This window comes from Tamandua tetradactyla, chromosome 4, assembly GCF_023851605.1.
Source record: "Tamandua tetradactyla isolate mTamTet1 chromosome 4, mTamTet1.pri, whole genome shotgun sequence".
Taxonomy (NCBI): domain Eukaryota; kingdom Metazoa; phylum Chordata; class Mammalia; order Pilosa; family Myrmecophagidae; genus Tamandua; species Tamandua tetradactyla.
The window spans coordinates 25,392,931-25,407,188 of NC_135330.1; the positions used below are offsets into that span (position 1 = coordinate 25,392,931).

The 14,258-nt window shown below is 41.8% G+C and overlaps 1 long non-coding RNA gene across 1 annotated transcript; it reads right to left on the reverse strand.

Annotated features, from left to right (window-relative positions):
- Window positions 1–7,853: 7,853 nt before the first annotated feature.
- LOC143678845 (uncharacterized) lies at window positions 7,854–12,857 on the reverse strand. The gene is made up of 3 exons (XR_013173449.1): window positions 12,225–12,857; window positions 8,564–8,764; window positions 7,854–8,425 (listed from the first exon to the last, which is right to left on the reverse strand). It is a non-coding gene; the product is annotated as an uncharacterized LOC143678845 (long non-coding RNA).
- Window positions 12,858–14,258: the final 1,401 nt, after the last annotated feature.

Below are 14,258 nucleotides of genomic sequence, written 5' to 3' on the forward strand. Positions count from 1 at the left end.
GTGGGGGGAGAAAGATGTGGACACGTGAGGCTGGGCAGGGCCAGACTCAGGGGGGTTGTTTTCACACTGCCAACAGGATTCCTAAAAACATTCCAGAAGTCTGTTTTGAATTTATTTAAAAAAATTAATGTCCCTCTTTACACATCCCTTGCCACCATCATAGTCCCAATATCCCCACCTGTTTTGCACATACACACTCACACATGCCCACTTCACCCAGTGTGACTCCTCCTGTGCCAAATTCAATGAGGATTTATTTCTAGTTGGAATTTCCTTTCGCTCAGCAAACTTTATGTAGAACCTGCTCTGTACCAGCCACCGTGCTAGTACAGAGAGGACTACACTGGGGATACAGACAGGGCTCAGATGCAGTGCTGTCCCTCTAGCCTAACAGGGGCCAGCCAGGACACTAGGACAGCACACCCACCTGACTCCAGGTCGCCGCGTTCCTGGAGAAGCAATTTAATGCAGAATTCTTTCCTCTCTCTTAGCTTTAAAACAAGTGTGGGTGTGTGTTTGGGAGAACTTGCAATCTTGCATTTCAGGCACCAATGTCGATGTCAGCCTTTAGACCAGTTCTTGCCCTTTGTGTGTGGGTGTGCATGCCTGTGTGCGTGTGCATACTTGCATGTGCTAAGCACCCCAGTGGTGAAGCCTGTGGAACGCTCCTCAAAAAGATGTTTCAAATGTATAGAATATGTAGGATTGCAAAGGAAATAAATGAGATTGAAATACAATCATCGAAATTTTTTTTAATTTTGAAACGTTTGCTTCTTTATTAGCACATTAAAAACAAGATCTGGCAAAGGGGCTCTGATCTCAAAGTAGTATTGAGTGCAAACAATATTTCATAATATTGGCAAAACCTGTAGTGAAATATGAAATATTTTAATTTCGATTGCTGGTGACTGAGTCCCAGGCACTGCTTATAGACCTGTGGACTTTTAGCCATAACCATAATGAAAGGAAATGCTAAATTTAAATTTTAGTTAGATGCTGATGAAAATAAAGATGTAATTTTTTTCCTATCCAAATTCATGGGCTTTCTGAACCCCAGGTTAGGAATTCCTGTTTCAGAAAAATAAACCCAAAGGGGAAAAAACAAAACATCAACTGTACCAACAACTGTAGAAAGTTCATGTAAATTAGTATGTATGGTGGCCTCACCATAATAACCAATTCAATATTTGCGAAGTAAATATTTCAGCTGTGCCCTGGCAGACTCACCTCAAGATTGGAGGAAACACATTTTGCTCTAAAGGTACTCTTCTTATTTGATAGGTTCTAAAATTAGACTAAAACTTGAGATGCTTATGAATCGGTATCTGTTTACAGCTGGCTAAAGGGTACTAGTCGCAGTTCCTGAATCAGGTAGTAGAACTAGGTTCAAATCTGTTTGGCTTTATTCTTAGGAATACTTTCTTTCTCTTAGAAGGACTAAGTTAATTTCTGTCCACCCAGCTCCAGGAGGTAAAGGAGTTTCTGGTAAAGAGACAAGAGATCTATTGCATTCTATTTAAATCCATGACTCGCTCTAAGATTACTCTGTTTGTAAAGGAAGAACATTGGACAAGAAGTCAAGTCTCCTAATTTTTCTTGAATTGATTTTTTCCCCCTTGTATAATCTCATTATCTTTTTTTTTAGGTGCATGGTCTGGAAATCAAACCCAGGTCTCCCACATGAAGGGGAGACCTCTGTCTGCTGAGCCACCGTGGCTCACCCTCCCATTATCTTTTAATGAATCTTTGCCTTTCCATGAACCCCACTCTTTTTCTTCACCTTTTTTTCCTTTTTTCCTTCTCTCCGAAGCTGCAGGCTGAGCAGTGGCCTCGGGGGTTAGCATTGAGCTGTGTGGTGCCTGCTGGTGGAGGGTGCAAGCTTAACACCCCTTGGCATTTTCAATGGTTCCAGTCCAGCATTTGAACACCAAGCGAAAATCACCTCTATCGCTCTGAATGATCTTCACGGTTCAATGGCAAATGCCATTGTACATGCATCGGGAAAGAAAATGTAGGTTGTAGGGTTTGTTGTGAGGTCCTGAATCAGTGTGGCTTCCTGTCATTTCTTTTCCCAGTGTCTATCACACTAAGCTCTCACATTCTGTCTTGCTTTGCTGACCAGCTGTCACCACCCCACTGCACTCAGCTGCTTGAGCTCTGCCTGCTGCCCTCTCATCAGCTCCCTCTGAAATAGAATCACAGAGAAGTCTACATAGAACCCGAGAGCCACAAGGGCACTTGTAGATGAGAAAACTAAGGGCCAGGGAAGGAGAGGACTTGCCCAAGGTTGCACAACCAAATAGTGACAGAGCCAGAAGGAAAATTGAGGTCTCCTGATTCCAGAAGTTTTCTACCTTCATGCATAAGCCAAGCTCACTAAAGTGCCCAGGAGTTGCCCAGAATACATCAAAGATGCCAGTCACTTCTCCCATGAATCGACACCCCAGGAAATGAGCTGGTTTCCTCTATCTCCATTAAATAAAGGCCTGCAGTGAAGGAAAATTCATACACACCTTTGAGCTTTCTCAGCTGATTTTAGGAAAATGCATCCTTTCATGAAATAGAAGTACACTCCTCAGGGCAGACAAAGGTTCACTGGAAGAATCTGGAAACTCCCAGACCCATGAAGAGCAGTAAACATCTGGCCTGCCTCAGCCTGCCCTTTTCACCTTCCTGCCTTTCACCATCCTCTCAGCACCAGTGTCCCCACCCCCTGCTGTCCCCACCTCCTGGCTTGGGGACCCCTTTCCCTCTGAGGAAACACTGACTACTCCAGATTCTCAGTTTGACTATGTTCCATCTCCATTTCCTTTCTGGAGTCCAGAGCCAGCGTGTCTCCAGCCCTGATGTGCCAGGAAGACGCTCGGGGGGTGTGCATGAGGCCAGCTGCAGCACCATGCAGCTGGTGTGGAAGGTGGGAGGTGCTGGCCTGGGGGCCTCCTGCGCAGGCTGGAGGCAGCAGGGGCTCAAGGGAGGGGCTTGTTGAGGGAGCATTGTACACATTTATTCAAAGTTTTGTTTATTTCCATCCTCTTAGCAGTGGATTTAAATTGCTTGACCCCTAGTTTTCTTCTGCAATTCTTCCATGAACTCCATGAGGGTGGGGTTATGATTGTTTTGCTCGCCATTTTGTCCCCAGTGTCTGGCACATATTAGTGCTCAGTAAATTTTCAGTGGACACACAGATAGGTGAATGATTCAAACACAAATAGAAAAGCACAAGGCTCTAATAAATGAGAACAAAACTACAAATGACACCATCTTCTAGGCTGCTAAGGGGACTCTGGAGCCCCACCTGAGGTGTGCTTAGAGGGCTGCCCCAACTGAGAGGTAGCCTTTGCTGGGGGCTACAAAGAATTTGTCTCCAAGGCCCACCCACTTTCCCACAAACACACACCAGATGACCCAAATGGAATTATTTTTAAGTATACCTTTATTTCACCCAGGATTTTTATTTCACCCACTGCAAACCTTGGTGAGTAAAATGGTAAGTTAACAGCATTGAAATGAGGACCAGGGAAGGGACTGATTAGAACTAGCAGCCTAGAGCTAGCTTCTGACCGGCCTGCTCTCCATTCCTCAGGAGTCAGGAGGAGCTGGTTTAGCAACGTGCTGGTTTGGGGCTGTTATGCACACCAGAAAAGATCATGGTCTTTTAATCCACTTCTATCAGTATAGACCTATTGTGGGTGGGACCTTCTGATTAGGTTATTTTATTTGAGACGTGACGCACCTCATTCAAGTTGGGTCTTAATTCCCTTACTGGAGTCCTTTATAAAAGGATAAAAGACAGGAAAAAGAAACAAACAGAACGGAGATGCTAAGGGAGACAAAAGCTAGGAGAAACACACAGAGAAGCTGAGAAGCTGAAGGCAACGACGTCTGGGACAGAGGGACCAGCAGAGATGCTGTCATATGCCCTCCCAGGTAACCGCGCAGTCTCAGGTCACCAGCAGACTTACATGAAGAAGAAGAAATCATCCTGTTGCTGCCTTGATTTGAACATTTTCATGTCCTAAGAACTGAACATTTTAAGTTAATAAATCCCCATTGTAAAAGCCAACCCATTTCTGATATATTGCATTTCATCAGCTTTAGCAAACCAAAACAGTAACTCATTCAACTTATTCATTATAAAGCCCCCACTGCGTGCTAGGGGCTTTGGGGCACACATCAATATGTAAAACACAGACCCAACCCTCAAGGAGCTTTCAAGCAGGAAATGTTGAGTAAGGATTCTGGTACAAGCTAAGTGCCACAGAAGTCCAGAGGAGGGAATTTCCCCTTGTGATCAGGGAAGGTTCAACTGAGGAAGTTGCATTTTTAATAGAACATAGTAAAATGATATGTTTACAATTGCTGGGGCACTCAGATTATCTTAGACTTGGTTACAGGTCTGCCTCAGTTTGTGTCTAAGAACAAGGCATGCGGAATAATTTTGGAATTAGATGTACGCATTTACTTTATTGCTGCCTCCTGCCATCCTTTGACCCAAAGCAGGAAGGAAGGGTAAGTCTTATGTCAGAGAGCATTGCACACTCTCTTTCATCCAGTGCTTGTCCAGTGCAGTCTACAGGGGTAGCAGGTGGACTCCCGCTTCCTGTTGAGAGAGAGACAGAGAACCTTCCAAGGGCAGCTCGAACAGAGGCAGTCAAGTTTAGCCTGGAAGCATGTTTAGTCTCTGCCCCAAAAGGAAGGCTTCAATGAGGTTGAATGGGTTTGGCAACCCCTCTCTCAGCAGAATCCAGAGAGTTCCAAAAGTCATGCTGTCATCTCATTAAAGCCAAACTGAGCTTTAATCCTCACCCTAATGTTGATGGTTTGGGACCTACGGATCCCACCGTCAAGCCCTGGACCCTCAGAAGGAAGCCTCACCACCTGGTGTGTTGCACTGATTTTCCTCCAGCTGTGTATGGGTGGGATTTCCACAGAGATATTTGAAAAGGAGATGAAAGGAAGCAAAGAGGCGAAACGTGAGACTCATTCAAAGATCTAAAAAATTAAAAGAGCACTTGGCCTATGTAGGAGGACCTTGATAGATCAGGCCAGAAAAGCCAGGGTGGGGTGATGCCCAATTATTTCTAACCCCATCAGGAGATTCCTCATCACAGTGCTAAAGACATCCATCTGAATAAGAGCCAAACAGATTACTGGACTCTTCCACATATCTTATTTAATTCTCACAGAAACCCTGTGAAATAAATGGGGGAAAGATCACATTCCTCCTTTACAAATGAGGAAATTGTGGGTTAGGGTTGTTAACAGGTTTACCACAGGTCGCATAGCTGGTAAACAAGATGAGGACCTGAAAAACAGCTTTTGTACTCCAACCAATTTCTAAATTTAATTTAATGCTGTTGCAGGAAAGCCCTCAAAGAAGAGTCTTTACGCTTCTTCAGATATTCCTTTTCCACTAAGGGATGCATGCCTAGAGTGCCTGAGGGTAATGGGAGAGCTGAGCAATGGTTCTGGCCCAGTAGGTGTTAGACTGGAGCCTTTTTTGTCCAGGGGTCCTTTAATGAAAGGATATTTTCTCAGGCAACACATATTGAGAGCTCAACAGCTATTGAAATGTTTGGATGTTTAAAATTAGGTTCTTGTTCTAAACATTTATAAATTACTGATCAAGAACCAAACATTTGGGTGGGCCACAGTCGCTCAGCAGGTAGGAATGCTTGCCTGCGATGCCAGAGGACCCGGGTTTGATTCCCAGTGCCTGCCCATGTTAAAAAAAAAAAAAAAAGAACCATCCATTTGTCATCTATGGTATAGAGCCAAGACAATTATTAATATTGTTAACTGAATGGTTGGTATTCAGTGGAATGGCAGTACGAGGCTCAGAGAGTTCCATGGAGCAAAGAGAAATCCATTGAAGATTATGTCTAAACCGGAAGCTGGGGACTCAGTTTTAGTGTGTAAAAACATATGAGCAAAAACTTTTGGCTTTAGAGAAAGTTTATGAATAGATAAAATGTTGCTTTATCTCTCTGAATAGTCCCTTCTATCTAAACATACTTTTACATTTACCAACTCATTTTAATTTTGAAACAGATGAACATCCTGAGAGATAAGTGCCATTATCCCTATTTTACAAAGGTGGAAACTGGAAATTAAGTGATTTGCCAATCCATGAATGAATGGCAGTTACAGGGTTAAAATGGTCTAGTGACCCCCTCCCCACATCTCTTCTCCCATTTCCTTCAATCCCTTATCCTTTCTCTTGCAACTACCTACACCCTGCCTCCCCAATCAAAATGATGAAAAAATGAACTATTTTTAGCCCTGATCTGTATTAAGTTTACATTAATTTTTTCCTGGCAGACAATTTGCATAAACTTTATTTTCAGTTAACATCCACGAAAAATTTACAGAAAATCCTACTATTTTCTATAGGAAGTATTAAAAAAAAAAGTTGTTATAATAGTCTCTCTGTTCCTTTTTGGTCTAGTGGAAGATTAATAATCAACCTGAACTTGTTTTAGGTGCATATTCTGTAACTTAAATATCTTAAAAATTTATTCAGCTTCTTCTAGTCTTACTTTTTTCTTATTTATTGTATCTCTGCTCTATCAGGAGTCATCATGTTATAGCAGAAAGAGGATAAGACCCAAACATCTCACATAGTCTGCTCACTCCTGTGTCACTGGGGGCACTGGTTAACCCAATAGTGCCTCGGTTTCTTCAGATCTAAATGCCCCAAAAAGGTTTCCTGAAGATCAGATGACGAAGTGAGCATAAAAGCCCTTAGAGCTCTGAAACAAGATCTTTAAAACTCATGACTACACTTCCTGACCTCTAGTGGAGCAGGAGGACCGCAAAAGGGCAAAAGTACCTCCTTAATCCCTTATAATGGGGATTAAATCCGGAGAGTGAGTCAGCCCAGGAATGGAGCCACTGACAAAGGGTGAGTATGTGTATCAGGCAATTTGACTGGGATATTGGGATGAAAAGTTTTGATTTCTCTAAGAACTGCTGGAAGTCATTTATACCGATTTCACTTGACCTAATGTGACCCTTTGGTTGGTACCACTCTTAGACCCTGTCCTTGGGCCCTGCACCTTGGAGTGCCTTCCTCTAACAAAGTCCAATTTTCGTGCCTGGGACTAGCTGGGCCAGCAAAGCCAGCTGAGCAGAGCCATCATTCCCAAAACATACCAGGCCTATGGGGAGCTCCCACCCCATAAACAGGCAGTCAACCAGATGGCTTGAGAGGATCTGGGACTCGTATCTGTATGGTCATCCCAGGGTGCTGGGGAAGTCACGGGCATACCTAGCGGCCCTCACCTACCCCCTCACACCCACTTCTCCCCTCTTGCTTGAGTGTGCAGTCCAGTAGGGTGAGTAGGGGGAGATGGGAAGAAGTTAGGTCTAATGAAAGGGCCTGACCACACCTTGAATCCCAAACCAGGGACAAGCAATTCCAGCTGCTTATCAGGGAAGAACTCTCAGTGGCAGGACCCCTACCCCTGGGGTAAATACTCAGCTCTCCACAGTGCTCAGTCTCTCATCTTCGAGGTGAAGAAGGGTGTCTAGAGCCACCGTCCACCTACCCCGACCTGAGCAGGGGGCTTCCCTGGGGGACTGACCACAGGAGGATCTCTTCCCCTGCTCTTTTAGGCCCTATGTGCTGTGTTAAGTAATAGAGGAGTCATTTGTTGAACATTACTGTTGTGCCTGAGCCTGTGTTCCTCTGACACATTGTATAAGCAACTCGCTCCATATAGGGCCCCACAGCCAGGTCGGGTTCCAGTAGGGCTGCCTGGCAAACAGATCACTGCTACAGGTCTATACTATTTCTTTCCCGGAACTGCCAGAGGCTGGGTCAACCAAATGCTAATGGCAGACTCATTTGTGGCAGCTCTCATCAAATCAGACGCAGGATGGGTTCAGGGCTCAGTTCAGGGTTCCCAAATACTCTGCCATCAACCTGTGTGGCTTGAGCACGTGTGGACCCTTATGTTAGTGCTTGTTCTTTCCGTTTGGAACAGAGTGCTGCCTCTGATCTACAGCACCAGAGAGGCGTGGGTTGGGGAGGGGTGAACAGGTTCACTTTACCCTCTGTGCCCCTGCTGCGGGCACCCCAGGCCACTGCACTCTCTCTGCAGGCTCCCTGCCGTGTGCCAGGTGGTCCCCTAGAGGTGGCCTTGTCTGTCTTCTCTGAGGGCTTTTGAGATCGTGGCTTCACAATGCCAACAAACCCTTCTGTTCAATGCCTTCTCTTGCTTCCCTCAATGTGATGAGGGCGCGCTATCCTGCATCGGTCTTGAGCTATATCAGACGAAGGACAGACAGTCCTTGAGTGAAGGGGACTCTCCTCTATTTCCATGGGATCCTTGCCTATCCTCCCCTCTGGGGGCAGAGTTTCAAGGGCAGAAGTGTGGTCCATGCTGAAAGAGATCACGTTGTAGGACTGCAGTGTTCACGGCTGAAAGATGTCAAGAGAAGATATGGTTGAAAGATATATTGTTCTACTTGTATACTATAAAATGATAAACATTACAATTAATATGACTAGGAAATAAATTATCATTCACGTTTTCCTGATACTCTGGGTAAGGCTTACATTTGTGGTCATCACCAAGGAAGCACAGTAACAACCTTTTGAAGTCAGTACTCCTGAGCAGCTTGATGGGTGATGCAGCCTCAGGAATAGTGATGTAATCAGCCTTACGTAAACAGCATGAAGGAACAAACAGCCTACGTCACTTTTCCTCTGTGCTTAGTCAGCACCCATCCTGGTGTGGTTGTCATTCCATCCCCACTTCTAGAATGCAAATAGTCAGGGCTCATTGTTTAGAATTTACTTAACAAAACATTGCTGGGTGGTACAAGGGTCAAGAATCATTTCTTTATAAAACAAGATACCATTTATTGAGTCCCAATTATACACGTTAATTTATTATCTATAATACTTTTAACCACCCTTCTTGGTTGTTAATGTTTTCCCTGAAGGTACTGCTGAGGGAAATTCAGTTTCTAAGTCTTGGAGAAGGACACATTGGTAAATGAGGGCTGAGATGTGGACCCAACTTTTCCCCAGGATCTTGGCTCTCTGAATGATCAATTAGTTCTTCCTTATTATTTGACTGAAGTTAAGTAAACTTACCAATAAATAATATCTCAGTGTGACATGTATTATTAAAGAGAGGGATTTCATTACTGAAACATTTTCACTATTCATTTCCTCTCTGAATTCTTTTGTTCTACAGAGAACAGAAAATCTCTCCTTTACAGATCAGTTAAATCCATGTAACAGATTTCAGTAAGCCTGACTCCAAGGGTTTTAATGAAGAAACCATTACAGTATACTTTATTTTTAAAGATGGAACTGTTGTGTCCTACCAGCAAAATTAAGTGATGTGAGGACACCAAGAAGGCAGATGCACGTGTTCACTCAAAGTAGGCAATTTGGCTTTAAGTGAGAACAGCTTGTCCTGTAAAAATCCAATTCTAGTAACTTCTGCCCAATGAATTATCAGGGGAAAAAAAAGTTACTAAAGAAAGAACTACCTTCTATGAGACTTTTGGTCTATATATAATCTGCTATCTTCCTTTCAGATCATCTCCTATTCCCCAAAACTCTGTTTCAGTTCTTTCCAAATCTGCTCCTCTTCCCAAGTTCCCTATATTCATTAAAGTCACTGTCTTCCTTTTTGTCATAGAGCCAGTACCTCTCTACCCCTTTCCTTTGCCCTCATGTATAATCAGTTGCCAAGTCTTGATGTTTCTGCCTTCAAAATGTCTCCTAGCAATTGTCACCTGTAATGCACTCCTCTAAAGGCTTCCCAGGAGCTCTCTTCAGCTCTGTTCTTTATTTCTTCCCAACTATCCTATACAGTGCTGCTAAGCTAACAAGCCTAGTCCTTACTTTTATCCTGTCATTTGCCTACTCAAAAACCCACAGTGGATATCAACTGTTAAAAAAACATAGAGTCCTAACCCTGGGGCAGAAGACCTAGGTTTGAGTCAAAGAGTCTCCCACTTTGATAAGCTGGAGGTCCTTAGGCAATTTACTTAACTTATTTGAACCTCATTTTTCCTATCTACAAGAGGTGTCAGTAATTACCTCACTGTCTACTTCCGAGGATCGTTATTGGATCCATATGAGAAAATGAATGCAAAATCATGATTCAAATGAAAGGCATCTTGAGGTACTCATCACCATCACTGCCAATAAGTATTTAGAGGCTTGGGAAGAGATTATAAAATGCCCTGCACACTTCCTTGACTCCAGACAAGCCCATTGTCCTCATGCTGCTTTCTAGATTCTCACTCTCCTCTGTCTAGTCCCTACTGATTCTTTAGAGTTCAGCTCAGTCTTTTTTCAGTGGACCTGCATTCAAAGAATTCAACACATACACACCCCTCTCTGTTCTTAAGGATGGAGGCAAATAGATCCCAAATTGTTCTTGAATCATTTTCTATGTGTTAGTCTTATCATCTCAACTAGACTGCAAGTTATTATGTACTTTACATTTTAGATAATAATTGATACTTACCATGTACAGAGTATCTACAATGTACCAGGATGCATTATGCTGTGCACTTTTCATTATCTTTTTTTAATAAAAATAGTTTATTTTTCTAATAGAAAAAATACAATAATTGATAGATGAGACATACAGATAGAAACCCAACATGTATTAGTAATAACATTAAATGCAAATAAACAGAAAAGTCCAATTATAAAAACAAAGATTGTTGAAATGGATCAAAAAAATATATGAGACCAGGGGTGTAAGGGTAGTTCAGTGGTAGAATTCTCTCCTGCCATGTGGGAAACTTGGGTTCAATTCCTGGCCATGCACATCCCAAAAAACAAACAAACAAGCAAACAAAAGAAAGAAAACAAAAATGGAATAAATGGTGCTGCTATAATGGGATATTCACATGGAAAAAGAATGAAATGTGACCCCCGCCATACGGCATACAAATATATATATATTTCATATATTTTTATGAAACCTAAAATTATAATGTTAATAAGAAATAATATATAGATAAATGCAAATATATAAATTGAAAATAAATTTTTAAAACATGGAAAAAACATATGGTACAAACACAAAACAAGTTGGTATGGCTTTCATTGTGTTTTTATAACCTTAGTGCAGTCCTGCAAGGCAGATACTTGCATGCCCTTTATGGGTGAGGAAGCTGAGGTTCTTAGAGTACAAGAAATGTGCCCAAGGTCACAGATCTAGAAAGTTGTGGAGCCAGGATCTGGACAGAGACGTTCTGATTCCTAACCTCGCGCTCTCCTTCTATGCTACTTGCTTGCCTTTTCCTGGGATTACTGAATCTGTAGGCATTGGCCCAGGGTATAAATATGCTGCCAAAGTACAGACTATGAACAGAGAAAAATTAATTGGAGGGGAAAAAGAAATAAAAACTAATATCTAAGGGCTATTTATATTTTAAAGTGGAAAAAAACCTCTTGTATTTATATGCTAAAGGCAAAGAGCCAACGAAGGGGAAGAGGTGCAAATATAGTGATAATAATAGCTGACATTTATGGAACACATCCATGTGCCAGGAGCCAGGCTAAGCACTTTACCAGGATTGCGTCCCTAATCTTTCATAAGAGACTTATAAAGTAGGTACTATTATTATCATATTTTCCAGATGAGAAAATTGAGGCTCTGCACAAAATCACACACTGAGTGGTGATTTAAACGCAGGGGTTCTGAATTGCTGTGTCTGGGAAGACAAAGATAGATGGGTTTCCTGGGTTGGAAGCCCAGGTTGGAAGCCTAATTTCTGTTTATTTTGCTTATGGTATCCCTCAGGGTGAGTATGTACACATCCCCATTTTAAAGAGTGAGAAAACTGAGACTCATTGGTTAGTAACTTGCTCAAAGTCTTCATCTTTTCTCTTTTTCACTCTGTCATGAATTGTGATAAATGTGGGGATCTGTATCCTCAAGCCATTATGAGAATTTGTTTCTAACACTCCTTATCTAATGAATTGGAATCAATTTCTAAGGAAGGTGATGCTCCTGGGAGCAGTAGTTTGGGATTGGATTCTAAAGAGGCCTGACTCAATTGCTGTGAACCTGGTGTTCTAGTTTGCTAGCTGCTGGAATGCAATATACCAGAAACAGAATGCCTTCTAAATAGGGGAATTTAATCACATGCTAGTTTACAGTTCTAAGGCCGAGAAAATGTTCCAATTAAAACAACTCTATAGAAGTGTACAATCTAAAGTATCCAGGGAAAGATACCTTGGTTCAAGAAGGCCAATGAAGTTCAGGGTTTCTTTCTCAAGTGGAAGGGCACATGGCAAGCACGGCATCATCTGCTAGCTTCTTCTCTCCTGGCTTCTGGTTTCATGAGGCTCCTCGGGAGGTGTTTTCCTTCTTCATCTCCAAAGGTCGCTGGCTGGTGGACTCTGCTTCGTGGTGCTACAGCATCTTTGCTCTCTCTGAATCGCCCATTCTCCAAAATATTTCCTCTTTTATAGGACTCCAATAAACCAATCAAGACCCACCCAAATGGGTGGAGACATGCCATTACCTAATCCAGTTTAACAACCACTCATGACTAAATCACATCATCCAGGGAGATGATCTGATTAGTTTCAAGCATACGGTATTAAATAGGGATTATTCTACCTTTATGAAATGGAATTTTGATTAAAACATGACTTTTCTAGTGGGCATACTTCCTTTCAAACCAGCACACCTGGCAGTCATAAATTCACTTTTGCTGATAGAACTTTTAGTACTACTTTTAATGATACAAGCACGGTACTATTTACAACACTCATTTCATGGAATAAGGAAACTGAATTTTTGTATTTTTTTTAAATTACAATGTCTAGTATATTTTGATTTAATTATAAATAGTTCTGAAAATAATCAATCAGTAGTACCTAATTGAAAAATATTGAAAGAATATAGGAAATGTAATATATACTCTTAATGAATGAGAGCTCTGGAGGAAAAAAAAAAATCACAAGTAGAAAGCTAGTCAGTACGTTACTAATTTTTATACTTAATTGGCCAGCAAATAGTGCCTGAAATCTATGCTAGTTCCCATTTTTACAAAGCACTATCACATGTACACTTCATCTGCCTTCACAACAACTGGCATATCAATAGGTAATGCTTTCATCTACAAGTAACAGAAAACCTGGCTTAAATAGATGGAGGTTGTTTTTCTCATTTCACAAGTGGTCTGGAAGCAGCGTTCTGGAACTGGCTGCCCAGCAGTGTCATCAAGGATCCAGTCTTCTTCAATCTTATCCTTCACTAACCTCTTCATGCTGGCCTTGCATCTTCATGAAAGTCACCTCGTGGTTGCAAGACAACGGCTCCAGGCATCACGTATGTGTTCAAGGCTTCAAGGGAGAAGGGAGGAGCAGGGATCAGGGATCGCTTTGCTTTTATTAGAAAAGTAAAAGCTTTCCCAGCAGACCTTTCTTTGGCCAGAACTGTGTCACTTGGCCATCCTATTGCAAAGGAGAGGAGGAAAGCAATTATTTAGCTTTTCCTGTCTATAGTGGAGGTGAGCAAGAGAAAGGGGACTAGGTACGGATGGAAGTCCAGTTAACCAACCAATATTGTGGGTTCCACAGTACTATTTTCATCTCCAATTTATGGAGGAGGAAACCAGTATACACGATGATCACTTGGTCACAAAGTGGCAAAGCTGGGGTGCAAACTCAGGTCCCCTAATTCCAGCACCCATGTTGTAGCCATTATACTACTCAGTCTCTCTAAATCCTGTCACAGAAGAATATATGTGAGAAGAGGACAACTCTCATTTATAGCAATGGGGAAATATACTTAGCTGATCACTTCTTAAAAAGCTTTTTATTGTAGTAACATATACATTACTCAAAATTTCCTGTTAACCACTTTTCAAGTGTACAATTCAGTACACTTGAAATAATAAATGTAATTTTAATTACATTTGCAATATTGTGCTACCATCACCAATATCCTTTACTCCAACCTTTTTCATCACCTCAAACAGCTTTGTCTCCTCTTCCCTGCCCCCGACCCCTAGTAACCTATATAGTAACTTATATCTCTTTGCAATTTGCCAATCCCTTTTTTTTTAAATTTTTTTATTAATCAAAAAAAGAAAAGAAATTAACACAACATTTAGAAATCATTCCATTCTACAAATGCACTCAGTAGTTCTTAGTATCATCACATAGATGTATGATCATCATTTCTTAGTACATTTGCATCGATTTAGGAAAAGAACTAGCAAAACAGCAGAAAAAAATATAGAATGTTAATACAGAG